Below are 13,183 nucleotides of genomic sequence, written 5' to 3'. Positions count from 1 at the left end.
TTTGTTTTCATAAGTGTTTCTCCTCGTTTACGCTGCAATAGGATATTTATGAGGGGTCACTGGGTATCAGAGCCGTGGCAGCAGCAGCACAAACGGTGGCAGGGCTGCCGTGCTCTGTGCCTCAAAACCAGCTCAACACTCTATTATGCTCTACTCAAAGATTTATTAATACTTCATCATATCTAAAAATTATTAATTTTTGAATTATTCTACCTAGGGAGCACAGGGAATTGCACAGCAATTGGTTATATTTAGAGCTGGTCAAAATATTTTCAGTTTTGTTTTTTTTTTTTGGTGTTTTTCCTATATTTGTGCCAAATGCTAACTAGGATTATGTGGCTATTGCATGGCCAAAAAAAAAAAAAAAATCTGGTTTACTCAAGGAGATTTTTTCCTAGTTTAAATACAGGAAACTATTGATTTTTTTCTTAACAAAACTTTAACAGAATTCCTGTGTTCCATTAAAAAAATTTAACTGACATCCCCCTGTCTCCTCCTTGCCACTTTTTTTTTTTTCCCCGAATTTTTTTGCAGGTGAAGAGAGGGATCTGCTGCCTCACTTGGAAGAATTATTTCAGCAATTCCAACAATATTCCCAACCCTGCCCTCTCACAGCTGTAGCTGCTCTCTGTGCAGCAGAGCCCTTCCTCCTCTTTCCCCTGGCATTTGGGGTCTCTTTTTCCCTGACATTTGGGGTGTCTTTTCCTGTGGAATTTGGTTTCCTTTCCCCTGGAATTTGGGGTTTTGTTTTCCCTGGAATTTGGGGTCCCCTTTCCCCTGGCATTTGGGGTGTCTTTTCCCCTGGAATTTGGGGGTTTGTTTCCCCTGGCATTTGGGGTTTTTTTCCCCTGGCATTTGGGGTGTCTTTTCCTCTGGAATTTGCATTTGGGTGTTTTCCCCTGGCATTTGGGGTTTCTTTTTCCCCTGGAATTTGGGGGTTCTTTTCCCCTGACATTTGGGATTTCCTTTCCCCTGGCATTTGGGGTTTCATTTCCTCGGGAATTTGGGATTTTGTTTCCCCTGGCATTTGGGGTCTCTTTTCCTCTGGAATTTGGGGCTTCTTTTCCCCTGGCATTTGGGGGTCTCTTTTCCTCCGGAGTTTTGGGTTTTTCTTCCCCTGGCATTTGTGGTTTCCTTTCCCCTGGCATTTGGGGTCCCCTTTCCCCTGGCATTTGGGGTTTCCTTTCCCCTGGCATTTGGGGTCCCCTTTCCCCTGGCATTTGGGGGTTTTCCCCTGGCATTTGGGGTTTCCTTTCCCCTGGCATTTGGGATCCCATTTGCCCTGGCATTTGGGGTTTCTTTTCCCCTGGCATTTGGGGTCCCCTTTCCCCTGGCATTTGGGATCCCATTTGCCCTGGCATTTGGGGTTTCTTTTCCCCTGGCATTTGGGGTCCCCTTTCCCCTGGCATTTGGGGTTTCCTTTCCCCTGGCATTTGGGGTTTCTTCTCCCCTGGCATTTGGGATCCCATTTGCCCTGGCATTTGGGGTTTCTTTTCCCCTGGCATTTGGGGTCCCCTTTCCCCTGGCATTTGGGGGTTTTCCCCTGGCATTTGGGGTTTCCTTTCCCCTGGCATTTGGGGTCCCTTTTCCCCTGGCATTTGGGGTTTCCTTTCCCCTGGCATTTGGGGTCCCATTTCCCCTGGCATTTGGGGTTTCCCCTCGATTTTTCCCTGTGAGGATTCCGGCTGCACTGCAGCTCCAGGGCCAGGGCCAGCAGAGGCTCCCAGAGCCGCCTCCTGCCCTGCCTGCTGCTCTGGGCAGCTGTGCCACCTCCCCAGCCCCAAACTGGGAACCCCACACGGGGCACCCCAACACCAGGCGGGGTTTTGGGGCTGTGCAGCACGGGAGAAGCAGCCAGCCCCCTCCTCGATGGCACAAAGCCACCACTGCTGCTCCGCTCCCCACTTTTTAGATCTTCTGTTGTCAGCCAAAGGGCTCAAATATTGGGGAATAGGAAGGCACAGCCCCATCTGTTTCCCATCTGATTTTTTTGGGGAAAACCAGACAGTTAGGCCTTTAAAAAATAAACCTGTCTCTGCACCGAGTCAAGCATTTGGCAAGAAGAACTGAGAGAGTGCTGGGCGTTCCTGCTGAGAGCTGCTCCCTGCTTTCTGGAGGTGATTTTTGTCCAGCTTTTGCCTTCCCCATGCCCAGGTTGGGTTTGGGCTCTCTCAGAGGACACAGCTCGGCAGGGTCTCGTGCTGGGGCACAGAATGAGCCCTCCCTGCACTCTTCAGGTGCTCAGAGGTGCCCAGACAGGCAGGAAATGGTGCAGCCCCATCGCATCCCTTCCACCCCAAACCCTGGAGCACTGCTGAGGTCACAGTGGGGACACCAAAAGTGGCTCTTTTGGTGACCTGGGTAGCTTCAGTTGCCCATTAGGGAATGAGCACAAAAACCTTCAGGAATCACCTTCCCTGAGCCCGGAGCTGCTCAATCCTTCCCAAACCTGACAGAGGCGTGAGGGCAGCACCATTTCCTGCAGCCGCGGGGCCAGCTGAGCATTCCAGGTGCTGCAGAGGTGGAGAAGTGCTCACAGACCACCGGAGTCCAGAGGTGAAAACATCTGAGTTTGGACACAAACATCCCAAACCCAGCCGAGGCTCAGCACCCCGAAAATACCCCGGCACTATTTTGGATTTTGCTGGTGTCCACTTGGGGATCCAGCTCCAGCCTGGTGGAGGGGTGGCAGCAATCTTTTAATCCTTCCCAGGGGACTGAGGAGCTCCCCTCTGCAGCTGCTGGGATATCACCAGGGAACGGCTTAGTGGGTGGAGCTGGCGGGACATTTTTCTGATGGAAAATGACAATTCATCAAAAGCAAGATGTCATGCCTAAACACAGTCCGTTCCTACAAAGAGCTTGTTTTGAAAGAGAGATGGTGAGGGGAGAAGCACTGAAACGAGATCAACACATTTTGCTTTGGGCTTTTCAAGAAGGAACACTGAGCTTGTTGAAAAAAAAATCACTTTTCGTTTTAGTATTTCACATTATAGAGTCTAAAGTAATTTACTTTGCAATTTCACTCTGAGAAAAACATTGAAGTTTCATCTCTTGTTCTTCCTCAGAAGTGGAAGAAAGGGGGAAGGAGAAGGGAAGAAAAACTTCAAGTATTGCCAATGAATTTAAAACATCCTCTTCCCCTTCCGGCTGTCTTAATGAGATCAGGAACCCCGCTCAGGAAAAATCTCATTCCAAATATTTTCTCAACAACAACAAAAGATTAGGGATGGAGATGCCCACGGGAAAGGAGCAAGTTGGTGACCATTTTTTTGGTGAGGGAGCTTTTGGCGAGGACGAGGTCCCCTGGGATGGGGGAAGGGCCCATCTGGAACCACTTGTGGTCGATCCAACATCACAGCAGATGAAGCGTGTGGGGATGCACCAAACCCCCTCCCTTCAGTGGGAACAGCCCTGAACCATGAACAAAACCAGCCCAGGGCTCACCCAGCCCTTTCCCTTTGGAGGAACCAGCCCTGAACCATGAACAAAACCAGCCCAGGGCTCACCCAAACTCCCTCCCTTCAGTGGGAACAGCCCTGAACCATGAACAAAACCAGCCCAGGGCTCACCCAAACTCCCTCCCTTCAGTGGGAGCAGCCCTGAACCACGAACCAAAACCAGCCCAGGGCTCACCCAACCCTTTCCCTTTGGTGGGAGCAGCCCTGAATCACCCACCAAAACCAGCCCAGGGCTCACCCCAAGCGCAGCACTTCTGTCTCTGGCTGCACCCGGGAGCACCAGCTCCAAACCTTCAGCCCAGGGAGCTGCTGATGGAATAGGAAGCGTTGGAGAAAAGCAAAGTGCTCCTGGATGAGGTGGAGCAGCAACTCAACCTGCAGCTGCTGGAGAGGCAGCAGCTGAGCAGGGCCTGCTCCAGCTGCTTCCTTGAAGGAGGATGCCACAAGATGTTGGAGATCTGCGGCAAAATTGTGCCCAGGTGGGTGATCAGGAGCTGTGCTCAGGCTGCTGCATCCCTGAGGACAGAGCTGGGGCTCCTTTCCACCCAAAGTGCCACCGTCACACCTTCTCAGATCCCAGGAGAAAGCACTGGGGACAAGGAGGTGCTTGCTCCTTCCCACGGAAGGATTCAGTGCCAGGCAGCCCCAGGAGGAGCCGTGCAAGAGGAGAAACAATCCGCCAAACCAACGCTTTCAGCTGATCCTCTTTTGGGAGAACACTCCCAACCACGGGCAGTAAAACACGAGAGAACTGGAGGGACGGGCAAGCCCTGGCAGACACGGTGCCCTGCTCCTCCTCGCCAGCACCTGCCTGGGGGCAGCTCTGCCTCCTGCTTCCCCGGCACATTGTCACCACCACAATGGCTCGGGCACCGGTGCCGGGCCGGTGCCAGGCACATCCCGGGCTGAAGCTGCCACCCCTTTTGTCCGAGGCCATTAAAACCCCAGAAACGTTGGGGCGGCGGTGGGGGACCGGGGGCTGTCAGCGCGTGATGAGTGGCTGAGCGGCGTTGCCCGTCTGGCAGCGGTGCCCCTCGCCGCCAATGCCATTGGCACGGCTCTGCACAAACAGCTTTTCAGGGCTCGCCTGGCTCTCCCGGCTGCCATAGAAACCCCCGTTCAGCTGGAAGTGTATTAAAGGGTGGCGCTGAATTCATCACATTGTATTCCGCTAGGGGAGCAAAGGGAAGAAAGCCCACCCCTTTGTGCCTCTGCCTTCGCTTTCTCCGGCCGAGGGAGATGGTCCCCCTCGGGTCCATTTGGTGTTTGCGGCTCCGTGCCCCTCTCCCCAGGCGTGGCACAGCCCTGGGAAAGACAGCTTCACCCCATCAGGCCTCCTCACACTACATCTCCTCAAACGGCACCAAAATGTTCCTCAGAATAATTGAAAAAAGCAGATAATTGAAAACGTGGCAGTAAATCCCTCCTTACTCCTCCGGCCTGCTCTTCTCCATCCTTCCTCCCCAGTGCTGCACACAGCCGTAGGATACAGGGGGAGCTGCAGCCAACGGGTCCCAACAGGGGTTTTTGGGAAGCAGAGACATTTGGGCACACACATCCCCGTCCTTACAGAACCAGGCTGAGCGGGAAATTTCCAGCTTGAACAGCAGCTAAACTGCCATGGAGCACGCCTCAAATACAGATGAAATGATACAATTTGAAGAGGAATAAACTCGATTTTGCCCAGCTGCTGAGCAAGATGCCCCCCTGAGCTCCAAAGCCTCTCGGAGCTGTGCGGAGCAGCTTTGCCCAGGGGAGCCTGGGGGCAGCCCAGAGGTAATTTAGTCATTTCAGGCACATGGCGGCGCGAGCTGGGAGTCACCAATTCAAGCGGATTTCATGCCCTGCCACTGCCCGAATCTCTCTATCAGGGAGGCCAGCAGAGACCCTGCAATCCATGGTGGAACTTCATCCTCCCCGGCACCACCGAGCCCTCGTTGCACCCCAGCCAAAGCCCGGTGAGCCCCAGGACGTTCCACACTCACACCGAGTCGGAGGAGTCCAACTGTGAGAGTGCAAACCCGGCACTTTGGGGTTATAACTGAGCTTTCGCTCGCAGAAAGGGAAAACCTCCCCGTTTCTTGCAGAGTTTGCTCGTGTTTTTTAACAAATTCTCCTCCAGTGTCGTCATGTCCCGTTCCACCCCCGCCCCCCGCCCCGAGGATTTAATTTTTGTTGGATAATTCCTCCCAAGGCTTTCCACTCCTGCAAAAAGGAATCAGTTTTGCTCAAATTGATTAGCCTTTGTTTTTAGCCAGAGCAGTCCTCAACCCTAAACTGACCTCACTCCTCATTGCTTACGCCAGCGCCCACAGAGGTGCCTGAGCGCAGTCGCTGCCTCAAATCTGCCGTGAAAGCATTGCTTAAATTTAAAAAAACCCTGGCACCAATTTAATTTTTAAACCATTTATTTTACCTCCACCGACAATAAAAGCAGAAAGGATCAAAGCCAAGCCCTTTTGTGGCTCGGGGTGCCCCTTCCATCAGCGCGCTTTGTTTGAAACACCCTCAAAGAAACTCTCATTTTGGTCAAGAGCCAATTATAAAAATTGGGTTGGGGGTTTGCTTAGCTTTAGAGGTGCAAAATTGTCATCACATCTGTAAAGCTATCAAATGGCCCTGCATAGGCGGTGCAGGAGGCAGAGGGAGGGGAGGGTGTGGATGGAGGGGATGCTCAAAGGCCGGTGCAGGAAGGCAATTTCTCCTCCGTCCTCATCCCTCCCGCACGGCAGCATCTCCCCTTCCAGGGCTGCCTCCTCAGGACCGCAGCACGGAGTTTCTGGCCTCTGGCAGCTCCGTTGATCCCCACGGACACCCTGGGGGTCTCAAGGTGGAAAGAGGTCCCACGTCAGCGCGCACAGCCCCGCAGAGCCCAGCAGCAGCAGCAGGAATGGCCCGACACGGGTGCTGCAAAGGCTCACGCGTGGCCAGGGGGTGCTGGTGGATGCCCAAGGGCCCATCCCACGGCCAGACTCGCTGCCAGGACATTTGTGCCCCGAATGGTTTTGGTAACTCGCCCCCCTTTGTGCCACACCTGCGACCGCCACCCCATGAGCCCGCAGAGGGCAGAGCCCGGGGTCCCCCCGTGTGCCAGGGGGGCACAGGAGCCCCACTCGGGGCCATGCCGGCACATCGCCCGGCTCCACGTCACCGTGGGGGGACCCTGCCACGCTCGTCTGGCCGCTCTCCGCCCATCTGCATCACAAAAGCTCCATTCTTGTGAACTTGGGCGACCTCCCGACCTCGCCAGCTCGGGGAGTGAATGGCTTTAGTCTGCCACGACCATCATGTCACTTTGATTAGTGCGTGAATAAACTCTCAATCCCGGCCTGGGGGAGGCAGGGCTAGCAGCAGCCGCTCCGCTCGCCGCGCTCGCAGTCCCGCACCCCGGGGTGGCCCCGCACCCTCCGCACCTTCCCCCCTCTAAAACCACAGCGCCCTGCCCTGCCCGCACCCATGCCCAGCCCAGCCTCTCCCAGCGCTGCCCGTGGCACATCCCCGGGCAGCGGGGCGGGCAGGGTGAAATGCTGGAGGATGCGCAGGGAGATGCTCCGAGTCTCCCTCATCGGCTCAGGGCTCCAAACTCAGGCGGCGGCAGCTCCCAAAGCACCGAGGGAAGCTCCCTGTGCGAGCAGCCTGCGCTGGAGCCACCCAAATTTCCAACCAGCACCTGGAGGGGTTTGCAAAGGAGCCTCTGAAGCGTCGGACTTTCCCAAATTGCACAGGGGGAGGGCAGCCAGGGCATCCACCTCTGCCCATGCCAGGGCAGGATCTCCTGAGCACTCGGGTGCTCTGGGTCGGGGTGAGGTTTTTGGGACAGCAGGCAGCCAGTGCCGCTCCCCCAGAGGAGGGATGGGTGCTGTGGGGTGCTCCAAAAACGCTTTCAGCTCCTCCACATCCAGCAGCCATTCCCAGCTCCACAGGAATGGCCACACACCCCCCCTCCAGCAGCTTCCTCTGAAAAATCCAGCATCATCCAGGGCATCGAAAATCCCCCAGGAGCTTCTGGCCAGGCAGACATTGGTGCTTTTGGGGGAAAACCTGGGAATCTCATCTTCCAGAGATGCACCTCAATTCAGAAGCCAGGCTGCAGAGCGTTACCAGGCTGCTTTTGAGGAAAAGCTGAACTCCCGCGTGTCCCTCCCACGCGGAGCACGCACCACAATATCTCATAAAGCCCGAGTTGCTCAACACCCATCAAACCTGCCAAAATATCACCATTTTTAAGTCTAAAAATGCAAGATCTGTAGAAAAGGGTGAGGAAGACAGTAAATTAGGCCCTGCACGAAGGGTTCTACATGGGAAGCTAATGACCTTTTGTCTCTCCTGTCTGCAGACGGGCCTCATTTGCATGTATGCAGTTGGAATAATCTCGTCCATATTTCAAGCGTGTGGCTGCATCCCTTCGTCCTCCTCCAGAGAGGTTCCCTCCCGCTGTGCATGCCATTATCTGAGTGCAGCCACTTCAGGCTGCCTTTAAAGCCACCTAGACACCAGGCAGCCTTCTCCAGCCCCACAGGAGCCCCTCCCTGTGGTGGGGAAAGAGTTGGAGCCCCCAAATGTGGCAAAACAGAGGAGCCCTGATAAAACCTGACACCCCGAGCTGCGAGACCCCAAGAGCAGTGCCCACACCTCAGCTCCGGGGAGCATCCCTGGGCTCTGGGGGAGCTGCCCCAACCAACAGCCACCCCTCTCCTCCCCTGGGGGCTGATCTCAGGTTTGTGGGCTCCAAACATCTCACCAGATCCCTCTGCTGCGAGCTGAAGTCCTGGCATGCCCTTTGTTTGGTGCTTTGAGGATAATTTTGGTGCGGTTCCCAAAGGCCAGGATGGAAGTAGAAAATCCGGGTGTCACTTGAGGTCTCTCCTCACCTCTCCCTCCTCACACTGCTCTTCCTCAAAGCCTCTCAGAGCTGGTTTGGGAGCCCAGGGGGAAGCTGTGACCCTGCCTGGGGCCGGCTGATGTTTTCTGAGGCCAAAGCAGCTTCTTGCAATGTCCACAAACGCAATACCCGCTCAAGGTGAGGGGCAGCCAGGTGATTTTGGCAGGGCACACCTGGCCCAGCAGAGCCCCTGGCAGCTCTTGGCCTCTGCCAGCCTCACCCACCCGCCCAGAGAAGGATCAGCCCCAGCTCAGAGCACCCCGGGCTGCAAGAACCAGAGAAATGCCACCCCTGGAGCACCCTCTGTGCCAGCACCCCAAAACTCTGAGCCTCAGTTCCTCCCCAGCGCTTTCCAAGGCTTCCAGCAATAAAGAGAAAATCGTTCCTATTTTGGGGTGTTCCAGCGAGCCCCAGGAGCTGGGCAGAGCCCTGGCCGTGGGGGCACAGAGCACCCTGCTAACAACGACTCCTAAAAATAAAATTGTTCCCATTTTGGAGAGTTCCAGTGAGCCCCAGGAGCCGGGCACAGCCCAGCTGTGGGGGCACAGAGCACCCCACTAACAATGACTCCTAAAGATAAAATTGTTCCTATTTTGGGGTGCTCCAGCGAGCCCCAGGAGCCGGGCACAGCCCCAGCTGTGGGGGCACAGAGCACCCCATTAACAACGACTCCTAAAGATAAACTCACTCCCATTTTGGGGTGCTCCAGCGAGCCCCAGGAGCCGGGCACAGCCCCAGCTGTGGGGGCACAGAGCACCCCATTAACAACGACTCCTAAAGATAAACTCACTCCCATTTTGGGGTGCTCCAGCGAGCCCCAGGAGCCAGGCACATCCCAGCCATGGGGGCACAGAGCACCCCACTAACAATGTCTCCTCCATCCTGGTGCTGGGAAGGCAGCGCCCTGGCAAACACAAACCCTCAGACAGGCAGAGCTGTCAATCTGGCCCCCATCTCTCAAAAGATTGATTAAGGACAAAAAAAAAAAAAAAAAAGAAAAAAAAAAAAGAAAAAAAAAAAAAAAACAAACAAAAGAGAAAGGAGAACTTATGGACATGAGCTGAGAGGCGGGGAAAGAGGGGAGGGGAAATGAGCCGGGCCAAGTTAAAATTCCGACAGAGAAGTTGCAGCTGAACTATAGAGTCTAGACAAGCATTCACAGCCCCGGCCCCGATTGTTATAGAGCCTCTATTGTCTTAATTAACCATTTTAGCTGCAATGGAAGCAGACAAACCTTTTCTTCTCCATCCCACCCCTCCTCTGCTGCACACTCATGCAGACAAACACCACCAAGTCAAGTGCTTTGATTTAAAAACCCCTCGGCATATCCACACACACCTTCTTTCGGGGCAGAGCTTTGCGAGGTTCGTTGAGAAAATCGCTCACCAAACAAGCGAGGGGAGAGGGCCGAGCTGGAGGTGGGGAAAAAAAGAAATGCAAATCCTGACGCAACATGAATGGGAACAAATGGGTTGATTCTTTTAATCTCCTAATGTGCTTAATAAAGCATTATTGCAATGCAAATTTTATTTTAATGCTGTACATATTTTATTTGACATGCTGGTAATTTTAGTTGGCTGAACAACCCGTTGCTTTGTTTTACTGAGTTATTTCTGTTTGGGGGGATATTTTTGAGGGTATCATGGGACCTCTGCCAACCAATACCCCCTGGGAATCTCTGCAGCACTCTCTTCAGAGGCTTAAGCTAAGAAAAAAATAAATAATTAAGAGGGCCAAATTCTCCTCTCGTGACCCCGATAGAAATGCAGGAGCAATGCAGGAGCACATCTCACCCCCCTCTCTGAACCCTCACGAGCTTCACAGCCACTTTTCACTCATCCCACTTTGCCCTCCTGCCATCCCATCCCATTTGCACTCTTTAAGTGAGTTGAGTGGGAAAAGCCTGATGGTTCCTCCTGCCAAGGGCACCAGTGAGGATCTACCCCAGGTGCCCAGGGAAGGGGCACCTACCCAGAGCCCTGCTGGTCCTGGGATGCTCCAGCCCAAACCACAGGCAGGGAAGAGACTTCCCTCCCCAAATCCAGCCTTCTCTAGGGTGGGTTTGGGACTTGTCTGCTCATGAGTGTGACTGCCCCTGCAGAAGGGGTTTGCACGATGCATTCCCAGTCCCTGCCCACAGTGGTATTAATATTGTCCCTCTCCCACCATCAACCAAAACTTGACATCAGCAGCAGCTTCCCTGAAAGAAATCAGGGGCTACAAACATTTCGAGAGCCAACCTCGCCTCGAACGGGGGGAATCTGCCTCATTTGATGCCACAGTGTCAAGGTACAAACCTGATTGCTAAAGAAAGAAATTAGTGACAATTATAATCATCGTGCTGGGCTGCAGCTCTCTAATAGAAAACTGTCACTTTGGGATAAATACAGCTCAGGAGCTCTGTGTGTGTGTGTGTGTGTGTGTAAGCCTGGGAGCACTCCTGAGTCCACTCAGAACGGAGCTTTATTCAGGACAGCTGAGCATGAAACAGCCTCCCACAAGTGAGAACTTTACATTTGATATAAGGAAGGAGGTTTTTACAATGAGGGTGCTGAGGTCCTGGCACGGCTTGCCCAGAGAAGGCTGTCCCACCTCTGGAAGTGTCCAAGGCTTGGTTGGACAGGGCTTGGAGCAGCCTGAGATACTGGAAGAATGAGATGGGTTTCACAGCACCTTCCAACCCCCACCATTCCATGATTCCATCACTGAACTCAGGGATTGCTCTTCTCCCACATGAGATGAGCTGAAGGCCAGAGAAAAACCACATGAAGCACTTTAGGAGACGCGAGGTGGAGAAGCACAGGAAAGGGATGCAAAAGCACGTGTGGGATCCTGGAGCTTGAGATCCCTACAGCAGAGTCTGCAACCCCTTCCCATGTCACTGAACTCCTCCTGCCACCTCTTCAGGGTAGGTGCAAGCACAGCCAAATCTTTTGCAAAGGGCTGGAGTGCAGAGGGAGAATTCCTTTCTGTAAGCCGGGAAATCCAGCCCCCAAATTTGCGTTTGGGGTCAGTCAGGAATCTCTCCCTGTCCTCCACTCGGTGCCCAGGCCTTGCAGCAGGAGGTGTGGAGACCAGAGGCACACAGGGAGGCAGTGCTGCTCCCTGGCTCTGAGGAGCTGGGATCCCTCTTCAGCCAGCTGCAGCAGTTTAGAAATGTGGCAGGAAGCCTTTCAGTGCCTGAGCACCAGCAGGGAAGGGCTGCAGGAAGGATTAAGGGGATTAACGTGGTCCCGGAGCTACTTCCAAGAGATTTGCCACATTGGAGAAATCTGGGCTGCAGTGCAGGAGGGCTGAGCAGGGACCCTTGCCCTTGCAGAGGGAGCGGGGAGTTTCAGAATCCAAAGAGGTCCAAAACACATCCTGCCCTGTACTGGTCCTCCCTTAAGACCTGCCACAGATGTTCAAAGGCACTGAGCTGCCACTGGTGAGCCCAGGACGCAGAGCAGCATTTCTGGGGAGGAAAATCCAGTTCTGCCTAGCCACGTTCACAGCCACGTCTGCAAACCTGTGAATTCCCACACGCGTTGTTCCTGCAGGAACGAGGAGCAGAGAGACTCCTCACTTTGTGCTGGGGAGGTTGGGGAGCACGAGCCCAAAGGTGCGAGCTTGGCCTCCAGCCACCCACTACAGGGCAGCCAACAAGCCCAGCTGGCACGTCCCTTCCCACCCACATCACCTTCTCTAGCTGGTGGCCACTCCTAGCGCACCAAAAGAAATTTCCTGATGGTCTTCCAGAAGTGGAAATCCTAGAGAAAAGATTGGGGTCATCAGCACCCTCAGTACAACCTTTGACACCATCCTCAACACCAGCCAGAGCCTTTAGATCACAGAAACAGAGCGGGGAGAGTTGTGGTTCTGGACAGGCTACGGCATGGACACCCACCAGGGCATGGACACGCACCACGGCATGGACACCCACCAGAGCATGGACACCTACCATGGCCTGGAAACCCACCAGAGCATGGATACCCACCATGGCATGGAAACCCACCACGGCATGGACACCCACCATGGCATGGACACCCACCATAACATGGACACCCACCATGGCATGGACACCCACCACGGCATGGACATCCACCATGGCATGGACACCCACCACGGCATGGACACCCACCACGGCATGGACACCCATCACAGCATGGACACCTAGCACAGCATGGACACACCACCACGGCATGGACACCCACCATGGCATGAACATCCACCATGGCCTGGACACCCACCATGGCCTAGACATCCACCATGGCCTGAACACTCACCATGGCCTGGAAACCCGCCACAGCATGGACACCCACCATAACATGGACATCCACCATGGCATGGACATCCACCACCGCATGGACACCCACCACGGCATGGACACCCACCATAACATGGACATCCACCATGGCCTGGACACTCACCATGGCCTGGAAACCCACCACAGCATGGACACCCACCATAACATGGACATCCACCATGGCCTGCAGCATGGCCAGAGACCCACCATGCCTTCCTGACAATCAGGCAGGCCCTTGCCATGATGGTTCGTGGGTCCTAGGTGGCATCTCCTCAGACCCACAGGTGGGATCACAGCGTTTTTCTGCCACCCAGCTGCTGGCCCTCTGCTCAGTGACCACCCAGAGGCGTGCTGGGGGCCCGGAGCAGGTGGACTGACCATCACATGCAAGGTCCATTGTGTGCATGCTGCAACCACCATGTGTGTTCCACCTGTTCCGTGTGTCCCATCTGTTCCGTGTGTCCTCCAACCTCTACTTGTGTGCTCCATCCAACACATGTGTGCTTGGTTACGTTCATGCTCCACCAATTACATGTTCTCCTGTCACCACGAGTG

Source organism: Lonchura striata, chromosome 33 (genome assembly GCF_046129695.1).
Source record: "Lonchura striata isolate bLonStr1 chromosome 33, bLonStr1.mat, whole genome shotgun sequence".
NCBI classification, from domain to species: Eukaryota; Metazoa; Chordata; class Aves; order Passeriformes; family Estrildidae; genus Lonchura; species Lonchura striata.
This window is presented reverse-complemented; position numbering follows the sequence as displayed.